Source organism: Bison bison, unplaced genomic scaffold (genome assembly GCF_000754665.1).
Source record: "Bison bison bison isolate TAMUID 2011002044 unplaced genomic scaffold, Bison_UMD1.0 scf7180017864133, whole genome shotgun sequence".
Classification (NCBI taxonomy): Eukaryota; Metazoa; Chordata; class Mammalia; order Artiodactyla; family Bovidae; genus Bison; species Bison bison.
The window spans coordinates 2,010,048-2,023,054 of NW_011494705.1; positions in this window are offsets into that span (position 1 = coordinate 2,010,048).

A 13,007-nucleotide genomic window follows, 5' to 3' on the forward strand; every position below is an offset into this window, starting at 1 on the left:
GGAGGGTGTTAATTTAATATTTCAATTTTCAGGAAGGAGCCAGATCAAGCTTTTTAGGCATGATCCACTTGGGATGTGCTGAATTAATTGCAGGCTTCATTTTGTAGGAGTTGGTATCAATGGATGGGGTGCTAGCTCAGCCCTTTTGAAAGTAACAGACAGAGGTGGCTCCAATAATTACATTAAGACCGTGGATATACACTTGCCTTGGGGCTTTGGAGTTGGGCTTAATCAAATCTGGATTTGACATTTCACAGCCCACATCAAGGATTTCTACAAAGGAACATCAGAGCATTGCCAGCTATGCTCTTGGTTGGACTTAGTGCCTCCTCCTGGGTAACTGAGCAGGCCTTGTGCTAATCTTCTTCATGCTTTGGCTGCATCTTTGCCCTGCTGCACAGCACTCAGAGCCTCCTCAGGCCATAGTTTCTTTCCATCTGTGAAAAAGTGTTTATTTAGTGTCTATCACGCCCTGGGGCCCTGGGCGAGGATCCGGGATAGATGCGATGGCAAACAAGACTAACTTATACTCTGAGCTGCATTCATAAACATTACAGAGAGTAGGAGCTACAGAAGCTCAACCTGTGGCAGAAGAGCAATTAACTTTTTTATTCATTCATCACCAACCATGTCCTAATAGATGATGCCTGCCCTTGGGAGTTCAAAGTCCAGTCCAAGCGGTTTGCAGCTTAAGTCACCTAAGAAGCCCTAGGCAGGCCTATTTCAAATAGGAACAAGCCTTCTGCATTTCTCAGAGGCAGATATCTTTATTTATTTATTTATGGCTGCTCTGGATCTTTGTTGCTGTGCATGGGCTTTTCTCAAGCAGGGGCAATTCTTCCTGTTGTGCATGGGTTTCTCACTGCGACGGCTTCTCTGGTTGTGGATCACGGGCTTCAGTAGTCACGGCTCCGGGGCTTTAGAGCACAGGTTCACTTAGTTGCTCCAAGGCATGTGGGAACTTCCCATATTAGGGATCAAACCCGTGTCTCCTGCATTGGCAGGCAGATTATTTTACCACTGAGCCACCAGGGAAGCCTCAGAGGCAAATATTTTCGAGGCACTTGTTCTTCAGGCCATATGTAGAGAAATACTGATATATATAGAAGTGATGTAAAAAAAAAAAAAAACTTGAAAATAGAGTAATAAATGCTGCATCTGTCACAGTGGAGGCTCCAAGGTGGGAGAGCACAGCCCTGGTTGGTAGAGAGAAGGCTTCCAAGATGAAGATCTAGGTCTTACAAGATGATGGAGGGGCTTATCAGGCAGAGGATGCCACAGGTGGGGACAGGTAGGAGCAAGAGAGGATTCCAGGTAGAGAGGAGAGCAGGTGAAGCATACCAAGGTGGAGAGGTTAGACCCTTTTAGGTGCTTTGTGAGCACAGAGCTGGGAGGGAGAGTGAGGGACTATGGTGCCATAGAGTAGGCTGGAGGCAGGTCATGGAAGATCTTGAAAGCCAGTGTTGGGTTGAGAAACCGTGAGTGAGAAGCCGTTCTGTAATAGGGAAATAACATGATCAAATTTGCATATCAGAGAGTAGTCAGGGGGCAGCGTAGTGTTAGATGGGGAACAATGTAGGAGATGGGGAGCAGTTAGGTATTCTTCATGAGTGATTTCCTAAAGGAAATCAATCCTGAATATTCACTGGAAGGACTGATGCTGAAGCTGAAGCTCCAATACTTTGACCACCTGATGCGAAGAGCCAACTCAATGGAAAAGACCCCGATGCTGGGAAAGATTGAAGGCAGGAAGAGGAGGGGACGACAGAGGATGAGATGGTTGGATGGCATCACTGACTTAATGGACTTAATGGACATAAATTTGAGCAAACTCCAGGAGATAGTGAAGGACAGGGAAGCCTGGTGTACTGCAGTCCAAGGGGTCTCAAAGAGTCGGACATGACTTAGTAACTCAACAACGACAATAAGGTGAGTGTAAAAACAATAGGGCTGTTGTCAGGACATAACACAAAGTATTCTTTGGCAGTAAAGACATATATGTAAAGAAGCAACCCACCAGCCACAGGAAGAGCAGGAATCACAGAGGAGCCTACTGCCGGAACCTTCCCTTGGGAGCTCTGCTGTTAGTGTTAGGCAGGTACTGTCCTAGCACCTGCTCACCTTTCTCTCCAGTCACTGGCTTCCTCTGTGTTGTATCTGGCTCAGACATTCTTCTAACTCCTAATTTATACTCGTTTAGGAGTAAAGGGAAAAGATGGAGATTGAACACGTGTGACAAATGGGGTGACTGTAGGAGGATCCTCGGAATCTCCCCAAGTTGCTCCTTTACTTAGCAGGTGGCTTTGACAAAGCCTTTCACACACCACTGATCCATTTGTTAGTGGACCCTGAATTCATTTATACAATGACAATCATTGGCTTTTTTTTAAATTATATTTTTTCCTAGTGGAAAAAACTATGTGTTGAATTAATGCCTAGTAATTGATTTTGTGAGCCACAGCTGCAAAGGAGTATGAAGATGCATAAATGTAGGGTTTTTTAAATTTCTCTAGCAAGACGTTGCTAATTCAAAATGATTGGGAGAAAACAATTACTAGCATAAATATATTCTAAATTGTGAATCATTATAAAGCAGTCAGTTTTATTTTCAAGTGTAAGAATTTAAACTTAGTTCCTGTTACAATTACATCTTTGAGGGCCTCCTTAAATAAATTATTTAGAATGATTCATAATGTACATATCAATTGCTTTTTATGTAAACAGATCTTCCACATTTTTAAATGGTATATTATTTTGCACAACTTTAATATATTCTCCTTGCTAAAGGTGAATGCATCGTTCATTTCTTTAGAAAAATCCACTGCCCCATGAAGTGAAAGATAAATTTAAAACTCTGACGTACCACCAACGGTTACAGATTAAAAACCCGTCTCCCTATCTAAGATGGAGAGGAGCATACTTAGGCAACCAAAGTTTGTAAATGTCAGAATAAGTAAGGTATTTCTGCGTTAGCCACAGCAGCTTTCCAGAGGTCATTATCCTGGTCTCCAAGACTCTAGGTCAGCCTTGGATTCTGACTTCAAAAGCCTTTAGTTCTACAAACATCCAAAAGTCATGAAAAATTCTTATTAGCCCATTGGCAGTGTTCCTTGTAAACAGCGACTTCCACTTCTTCCCACAAGGCTGGGCTAAGAGAATTTACTGCCCAAAGTAAATATATACCCGGCCTCCTCACCACACATAAGTTCGCATGAAAAACAAGCAAAAACAGGACCGACAGGAGAGGCAAACACAGAGATAACTATCTATTCCCTGTGCTTCTTTGGTTCATACCTGATTTCTCTGAGGCTAGTGCTGATTTGCAAGCCTTGGAAGGAATGTGTTATAAAGGTTTTTGTCAATTAGAGGGAAGCCAAGCCTCCCTGTCTCTGCCACTCCAGTGGAGCTGGTTGCCCTGTGGTTCTGGATATTCTTTGGACTTCCCTGGTGGTTCAGATGGTAAAGAATCTGCCTGCAATGCCAGAGACCTGTGATCAATCCCTAGGTAGGGGAGATCCCCTGGAGAAGGGTATGGCAACCCACTCCAGTACTCTTGCCTGGAGAATTCCATGGACAGAGGAGCCTGGAGGGCTACAGTCCACGGGGTCACTAAGAGTTGGACACGACTGAACAACTAACTTCACTTCACTTCTGGATATTCTTTACCTCTCTCTCCATGGTGGCCTCTGGGGTGGTGACCCACGTCTCTGTGCAGCTGACATGAGGCAGAGAAAGCACCTAATTATCTACAGGCAGAAGGTGTTTCAGTTCTCCTAAACAATCTCTGATAAGCTTCAAGTGAGGTCCCATCCCTGGCATGTTTATCAGTTTGAGGGACGACTCAGTCCAGGTCCTCCAGGACTTTAGAAACTTTGATCTTAGCACCTCTTAATAGGAATCTCTCAAGGCCTGTCTTGATTATTCTATTCTATCTTCATAGGGTTATCTTTTAATCCACGCCATCAATTTAACAGCCTTTTCTTAGATTTGGGAGCTCTGTCCTGTTTCTTTTGAGAATTCAATTCAGGGAGCAACCTAGCATAACGTGGTACTAGTAGTAAAGAACCACCTGCCAATGCAGGAGGCCTAAGATACATGGGTTTGATCTCTGGGTCGGGAAGATCCCCTGGAGGAAGTTACGGCAACCCACTCCAGAGTCGGACACAACTGAAGAGACTTAGCATGCACACATGATCCTTGGTATTTGCAATTCACACATCAAGCACAGGCTCTGCTACTGAATTGCTCTGAAATCTGGGATGAAGTGCTTAACTTTCTTGAGTTTGTTTTCTCATTAGTAAACCCAGAAGAGCAATAGCACACTCTTTACCAAGTTTTTATAAAGATTAAATTAACAGATGTATTAATACCTATTAGAGTACTTGGTCTTGGAGAAGGCAATGGCACCCCACTCCAGGACTCTTGCCTGGAAAATCCCATGGACGGAGGAGCCTGGTAGGCTGCAGTCCTTGGGGTCGCTAGGAGTGGGACACGACTGAGCAACTTCACTTTCACTTTTCACTTTCATGCATTGGAGAAGGAAATGGCAACCCACTTCAGTATTCTTGCCTGCAGAATCCCAGAGACAGGGGAGCCTGGTGGGCTGCCATCTCTGGGGTTGCACAGAGTCAGACACGACTGAAGCGACTTAGCAGCAGCAGCAGCAGAGTACTTGGTCTGGAAATAATACATACATAACTAGATGACCGAGTTCTGTTCTTTGGATGAATGTTTGATCAACTACAGTCTACATATTTGGTAGGAATACAATTGTAGAATTTTTCTGACCCTGAATAGAGTGCATTTAATGCCATCTAACCTTAAAGTTATACATTCCATACATAGGACCACATGTTGCATCTTACTGAAAGCCACATGCGTTATTTATCATTTGTTCAATGCCTACCCTTGTCCAGGCACTGTGTTAGGCAGTGAAATATCAAAGAGGAACAAACCAAAGCCTTTACCCTTAGAGAGCTTAGAGTGCTGCTCACTGTATGTCCACAGTTACTGTAAGCATCACCCTGATATATTAGTCCGGAGAAGGCAATGGCACCCCACTCCGGTACTCTTGCCTGGAAAATCCCATGGACGGAGGAGCCTGGTAGGCTGCAGTCCATGGGGTTGCTAAGAGTCGGACATGACTGAGCGACTTCACTTTCACTTTTCACTTTCATGCATTGGAGAAGGAAATGGCAACCCACTCCAGTATTCTTGCCCGGGAGAATCCCAGGGATGGGGGAGCCTGGTGGGCTGCCGTCTGTGGGGTCGCACAGAGTCAGACATGACTGAAGCGACTTAGCAGCAGCAGCAGCTGTATTAGTCAGTGTTAAGTACTGTAACAAACAATCCCAGTGGCTCAGTGAAAGTTTACTTCTTACTCATGTTGTATTAGTTATTTACTGCTTGGCAGCAAATGACTCTAAAACTTAACAGTTTAAAACAACAAACACATCAACTCTACTTATAATTTATAAAAGGAGGAATTTTCTTATACAGTTTTTGAGATTTGAGACTCCAGGAGCAGCTTCACTGTGATTGCAGCTCAGCATCTCTCACAACACTGTATTCAGACTATCTCCTGGAGTTGCCGCCATTTGAAGGATCATCTGGAGTTAGAATTCTTTTCCCAGCTCACTCGCCTGACTACTGGCAAGCCTCAACTCCTTGCTGTTTGGTGGAGGAGGTTTCCGTTCATTACTAAGTGGGCATCTTCACAGATGTAGTTCCTTGGTGTCCCTGAGACAGAATGAAAACAATTGAGAAATCACCCAAGGCAGAAGTTACAGTCTTTCATAATCTAATCTCAGAAGTGGCACACCATCACTTCTGCCATACGCTATTGGAGATAAATACACAAGGGTATGAATACCAGAAGATGTGGCCGCTGGAGACTGGCTACCACACGATGAACGTGTGTCATAGTCGTTTGTGAGTCACTGGTCAAGGGTGATGGACAGGGGCAGAGTTTGCTCCCCGCTCCTCCTTCCGTTCTGAGGCTCCTCCTTATGCCCTTAGTATTCTCCACCTGATCCTCTGCATCTTGCCAGGAATTCAAGACAAGGAAAACACACCAGTGTAAGGGTTGCACAGTAGATCCCAGTGGCCAGACTTGGGCATTGTGTAAATCACTTTGGCCCACAGTCCTCCAGCCAGAAATCACCGAATTGCAGGGGAGACTGGGAAATGTGTTCTCTCAGTGACCCTGGGTTAAAGGAAATGGGATTTGGCAAATGCATAGCCGGCACTCTGCCACACCCTTTATTTGAAAAGACATTATACATTTAAACAGCTTAATTTTTTAAAAAAAACCAGTCTGTTTAGTTTTAACACAAGGACAAAAAAATATGATTGCCTGCCACTCTGTGACAAAGCAGCTAACTGATTGCATATTTTCACCTTTTCAATGTATTATAAACGCAGCCCCTCTTTAAGGGGCCTGAAAGCAGGTGGTGGAGAGTGGTTCCTGAACATTAAGTTTGCTGCTTTTTCAGGAATACTATTAGGATGCTGACAGAAACAAGTCTTGCCTTGTTTCCCAAGTGGGGAAAGAAGAAAGTCTTTGTTCCCAAGCAAATGAAAATACAAATCATAAGACTAAAATTATGGATGCAAAACAATATATTAAAATGTGGCTTGTGTGTAGTATTTGCATGCATTTTAATATGCATCTGTCATTCCCTTGGCTAAATTCAGTAGGCAATGAAAATATTAAGCAACTGAGTATACTTAATAATTACAGGAATTGTTTTGAAATAAATTTTAACCTGTTCATGTTCCTGTTGCCAAACCTCTTGGTCTTTAATGGCTCTGAGATGTCAAATCAGATCATCTTATTGGTCAGATCACTGTGACCTAAGAACTTCTCGCCAAAGTATTTTCCATAAACTGATGTGATGACGCTCAGATAATCATTGGCATGACTAAAATCACTCCTAGGGTAGAAAATTTTCATATCCAAATTTGAAAGCTGGAAAAGGCTGTAGAGAGCCTGGGGATTTGTTATTCCCATTTCTCCTACTCATTCAGAGATCTGACCATATCGATTTTCAAAGAACCCATGAGACATTTAAGATCACTTTTTCCAAAACCCCAATTTGCTGAGCCTTCTGCTCCAGTTATCTCTGCAGTTGAAGTTTTCAGAATTGGTTTCCCCCTTTTCTGGGGTTCATTTGCCTGGTTTCCTAAGTTGAGCAAACCCCAGAAAGAGAAATCACTTTTAGGGCCATAGCAAAAAATGAACCAAATTTCAACCACACATAGAATCTTTGCTGTCTTGCACATTGAGGCTTCTGGGCTAGAGAAGAAGAATATATTTCATGAGAACCCAGCTCTAAGTCATAAACTTGAAATACATCAAGCTCTTTGTTGTTAATTGGCACTTACCTCACCTGAAGGCTGTTGCCAAGAAGAGCAGAGGGTTTTAATGGAAAGGAAGAAAGGAAAGAGCCTGGAGCTCTGGAAAACAGTCCCAGCCACATGTGATTTTTAGCTGAGGGGCTTCCCACCCCCCAGGACGCTAGAGCGACAAAGTAGCCTATGTGCTTTCTCAAACCCCTGGCTGTTTGTTTGGGGGGTAATGCTCAGACTGGGGCATGAGTGATAACTGCTTCGTGTAATTACGAAGACAGCTCGAAAACTATGCCCCTCTTTGTTTCGGGCTCCAGATGACGGCTGTCTAACCGCTGTTTGTGCCAGTTTTATTTCAAAGCGCTTTTCTTTCCATATTTCAAAGGTCAGTGTGTTTACTGGTGGCCAAAAAGAGCCTGTGTGTGAGAGAAAGAAACACATGTGGTTGAGTGGTAGAACTGCATGAGGGGTCAGAACTGGATTCCCATCCTAGATTGCCTTCTAGAGCAGCGAGAGAACTGAAATTATTTGACCTTCACTTCTTCATTACCAGAGAAAGGAGAGGAAATAAAATGGTATCCGTGGTCTCTTCTAGGTGAAAAAATTTTTTTTTAAATTCTGAAAGTCTGATTCAGGAAGAAAAAATGGAGGTATTTCCAGTAAAGAAACATCATCAAATACGTAGCCAAGAAAATGTTCATTTCATCTCTTCAAAATGGAAATATTTCTTCCTTCAAAGAAAGCAGGCTGGGGAGCCTGACTACCCTTGGAAACCTTGAGATTGTTTTTGGTCAAGGAATATTAACACAGGGAAATAAAGCAAATACCAAACACTTTCTCAGGAGTCTCCACTGGCTTTCTGACATCATTACTTAGAACATTAAAGCTGATCAGACGGAGACACCTGCCCTTTTATAAAACATTAGTGCTTTTATTGTGAATATTTGGAAACAGCATCTAATTTCAATTACATAAGCTCAATACCTATTTCAAATGTCCTTCATGATTCATTTTCTTCTCATCTGTGTTTTCCACATCCATCTTTCCTCAGCTTTCTATATATTGAGCTGCTAGGGAAAGGAGATGAATAAGCTTCAGACATGGTAGAGAGCGTGTATTCTGACGGTACATTTGTTGTCATTGCTGTTTAGTCGCTAAATCGTGTCTGTCTCTTTTGTGACCCCATGGACTGTAGCCCTTGCCACCCCATGGACTATGGCCCATCAGGCTCCTCTGCCCTTGGGATTTCCCAGGCAAGAATACTGGAGTGGGTTGCCATTTCCTTCTCCAAGGGATCTTCCCGACCCAGGAATCAAACCCTGTCTCCTGCATTGGCAGGCGGATTCCTTACCATCTGAGCCACCAGGGAAGCCTGACAGAAAGTTTACCTGGGTTCAAATCTATTGTCATGTATTAGTTGTGTGATTCTTGCATAATGTACTTAACCTCTCTCTGCCTCAGTTTCCTTGCCTACTAATCCAAGTTCTCACTTCCTGGTGTTGTGAGGATGAGGGTGATTGATATATGGAGTAGTGCCTGGCACTTAGCAGGCATTCACACGTCAGCTAATCATGAAAAACACTCCCCTTTTTGAAATGAATTCTGCACTTGGAAAAAGTCTTTTTTGTACCAGCATTTCTCTTCTTGAATCAATCCACCTACACCTGTAGAAATAAAAAAGTAAACTTGCAAATGCCAAGGGAACAGTGCCCATGTTGTAAAAGGGAGGAAAAGTAAAATAGAAAAAAAGAACAAACAAAACATCTAAAAGCCTAATCTTCCAGTGAGTGTGAATTTCCAGCTTCCTTTGAAGTGAGGGTACGCTTTACCTTGAGTTTGTACAAGACAAACAGAATTCTCACTACTTGACTTGGAAAAGGCATGGCACTTCTTGGCTATGACCCAAGAAGGAAGGAGGGGAGAAGGGAGGAAGCACGAACAAAGAGGAACTACACTCCAGTACGCTTGCCTGCAAACTCCCATGGATGGAGGAGCCTGGTAGGCTGTAGTCCATGGGGTCGCCAAGAGTCGGACACAACTGAGCGACTTCACTTTCACTTTTCACTTTCATGCATTGGGGAAGGAAATGGCAACCCACTCCAGTGTTCTTGCCTGGAGAATCCCAGGGACGGGGGAGCCTGGTGGGCTGCCGTCTATGGGGTCACACAGAGTTGGACACGACTGAAGCAACTTAGCAGCAGCAGCAGCACAGTGTATTGAAGACCTTGGCTAGGCTGTGCATTTTCATTGCATTTAATTCATTTGTTGAATATTATTACCTCCATTTTATAATAAAAGAAAACAGGGTTTAGGAAAGTTAAGAGACTTTTCAAAGTCTATTCATATTCAGCCAGTCATTGATGTCGCTGGGATTTAGTGCTGGAGAAGACTCTTGGGAGTCCCTTGGACAGCAAGGAGATCAAAGCAGTCAATCCTAAAGGACATCAACCCTGAATGTTCACTGGAAGGACTGGTGCTGAGGCTGAAGCTTCCATACTTTGGCCACCTGATGCGAAGAACTGACTCATTGGAAAAGACCCTGATGCTGGAAAAGATTGAAAGCAGGAGAAGGGGAAGACAGAAGATGAGATGGTTGGATGGCATCACCGACTCAATGGGCATGCATTTGGGGATATGATGAAGGACCGGGAAGCTTGGCATGCTGCAATCCATGGGGCTGCAAACAGTCAGACATGACTTAGTGACTGAACTGAAGTGAACTGAAACCCACTTCTATTAGATGCCAAGACCCCTGCTTTTGTGTCCTTTCTGTATGGTCTTCTTAGGACGGATTCAACTAGGACAGGGTTCAGAGGGGCCATCAGCAGTGTAGGGTGAACCGAGACTCCATATGATCTGTTACCTATGCACAATATTAGCAGGAGGCTAATATTTCTAAGTCATCTCTACCTTATGACCAACTAGACAGCATATTAAAAAGCACAGATGATACTTTGCCAACAAAAGTCCATCTAGTCAAAGCTATGGTTTTCCAGTAGTCATGTATGGATGTGAGAGCTGGATTATAAAGAAAGCTGAACACCAAAGAATTGATGCTTTTGAACTGGGGTGTTGGAGAAGATTCTTGAAAGTCCCTTGGACAGCAAGGAGATCTAACCAGTCCATCCTAAAGGAAATCAGTCCGAATATTCATTGGAAGGACTGATGCTGAAGCTGAAACTCCAATACTTTGGCCACCTGATGTAAAGAACTGACTCACTGGAAAAGACCCTGTTGCTGGGAAAGATTGATTGAAGGTGGGAGGAGAAGGGGATGACAGAGGATGAGATGGTTGGATGGCATCACTGACTTGATGGACATGAGCTTGAGTAGTCTCTGGGAGTTGTTGATAGACAGGGAAGCCTGGCATGCTGCAGTCCATGGGGTCACAAAGAGTTGGACACGACTGAGTGACTGAACTGAACTTAACTCTCTTTCAAATGAAGTAGACTCATGAGAGTCTTCACTGCGAGCCACATAATATTAAGCCTCAAGGACAGGGGAAACTTTGGGGAGTCATACCCTTTCATTGCTAAAGCCAGAAATTCCTCTTCCATCACATCCTTTCCGGCAGTATTCCACACCTGCTTTTCAAGGTCTTCAGCATCTCTGCAGAGTAGAGATCAGGTGGACCTCCACTTGGTGCTCACGGGAGCTGGTGCCATGTCTGCCACAGCAGACCCACCAAGGGAGCTCCCTGGTTGTGGCTCAGGGGTGGCGATGTCCACGCAGCACAGAGGAGAGTTGCTGAGACACAGTGACAGCAGGCGGGTTAGCAGAAGACGACTCCCAGATCAGCCCTGGGTCAGTCACCGGGGCAAGTCTCAGCTCTGGGAAGGCAGCCTGGATTGGGTTAGGGAAGTTTCCAGAAGAGAAGCGGCCAGCAATAGGAGTGACTCCAGTGGCAGCAGCAAACTTCAGCACAGATTGCTGTCCAGTATCCCTGGAGAGTGAGACACTGACATCAGCCTAGTTTCCAGTGGCAACAATGGCTTGAGCTGCCAGTGGAGGCTTCTCCCGGGTTCTCCGTAGGTGTAAGAGGTAACGCCACCGCTTTTCCTTTCATAGGTGTACTGTTGCATTTGGTAGTCAAGTTTGGTGCCACCTTAGTGGGTTCCTCCTGCAAGGAATTTGGGACATTCTCCTCCTTCATTTGCAGGACATTTCTGTTTAAGTTACAAGGGGAACCCAGAACAATGCATTATGGACCCCTCTCTGGGTAGTAGTGGAAAGTGCAGAACTTTTTCATGAAGATGAAGAGAGCTTGGACACACAAATTTCCTTCCTGGTCATGACTTGACCCTCCTACCCCCCTTATTGCCTTAGACCAAGTATGGTCCTTGTTGATAAACATCTAGCAAAGAAGCCTGGGTTATTTTTTTTTTTTTCATACCTAATGATTTTATTCAATTCAACCAGGTTTTCTAAACCTGTTTGTGTGTGTTTAGACATATGGCATAAGTAATTTGTGAGCATTTACTGAGAAGCCTTATCCAAATTCCTTTTAAGAAAGATGCCAAGACCTCATTCTCAATTCTGTTACTGAAGCTGTGATTTTTCCATTTTAGAGTTGAGATACTAAAGCTAAACACGAATATGGATTTCACTTTCAATAAAATCACTGGCTGGTAAGACCCAAATTAAAGCAGAGCATTGGAAATCAAGCTGCCTTTTTCTATTAGAACTAACAAAAGCTGTTTCACTTTCCAAATCCAAAGTTCTAGATGCTGAAATCCTATTTGTTGGAAATGCTAGGCATTATTAAAAATGCAGATAGTTATCACAAGCTGGCGTGTTTTCTTGTGGTTGCCAGAATGTTTTAACGACAAAGCTAAGGACAGGTGCACGTAATAATACATCAGCATTTTAATCAAAGAACAAAGAAAAGGGAGAAGATGTGAACTGCTTCAAAGCATTTAGGAAAAATAAGGCTTCCTCTGGACACTTGGCTGTGACTCATTGTTAGGACAAAGGCTGTCTAAAACACATCTATTTCTTTATTATCTCTTCTTGAAGTGAAGTTTGACTTAAGTCAAACTCAATCGTGTCTGACTCTATGTGACCCCATTGACTGTACCCTACTGGTCCTCTCTCCATGGACTTCTCCAGACCAGAATACTGGAGTGGGTAAGCTATTCCCTTCTCCAGGGGATCTTCCCAACCCAGGGATCAAACCCAGGTCTCCTGCAATGCAGGCTGATTCTTTACCATCTGAGCCACCAGGGAAGCCCATGAATACTAGGAGTGGGTAGCCTATCCCTTCTCCAGGGGATGTCCCTGACCGAGGAATCAAACCGGGGTCTCCTGCATTACAGGTGGATTCTTCTCCAGCTGAGCTACCTGGAAAGCCCTATCTCTTCTTCTCTATTGATATTTCTGTTCTACCTGTAGTTCTTCATCATAAAATAGCAACTATAATCATAATAATAACAACAAAAAAACTTTGTTTGGCCTGGTGAACCCTTTCGTCCGTATCTAAAAAACAGATTTTTAACCTGGGCTCCATATTAACTTCCATATATATTCTTTTAATGGTACTTTCCCCCCTGGAAATTAGGTTCATAGCTTTTGCAAATGTGCAAAGTACTTACATCCCTCCCAAAGAAGTTAAACAAAAAAAAAAAAAAAAAGGCAAACAAGAAATACAGGGTACCCTT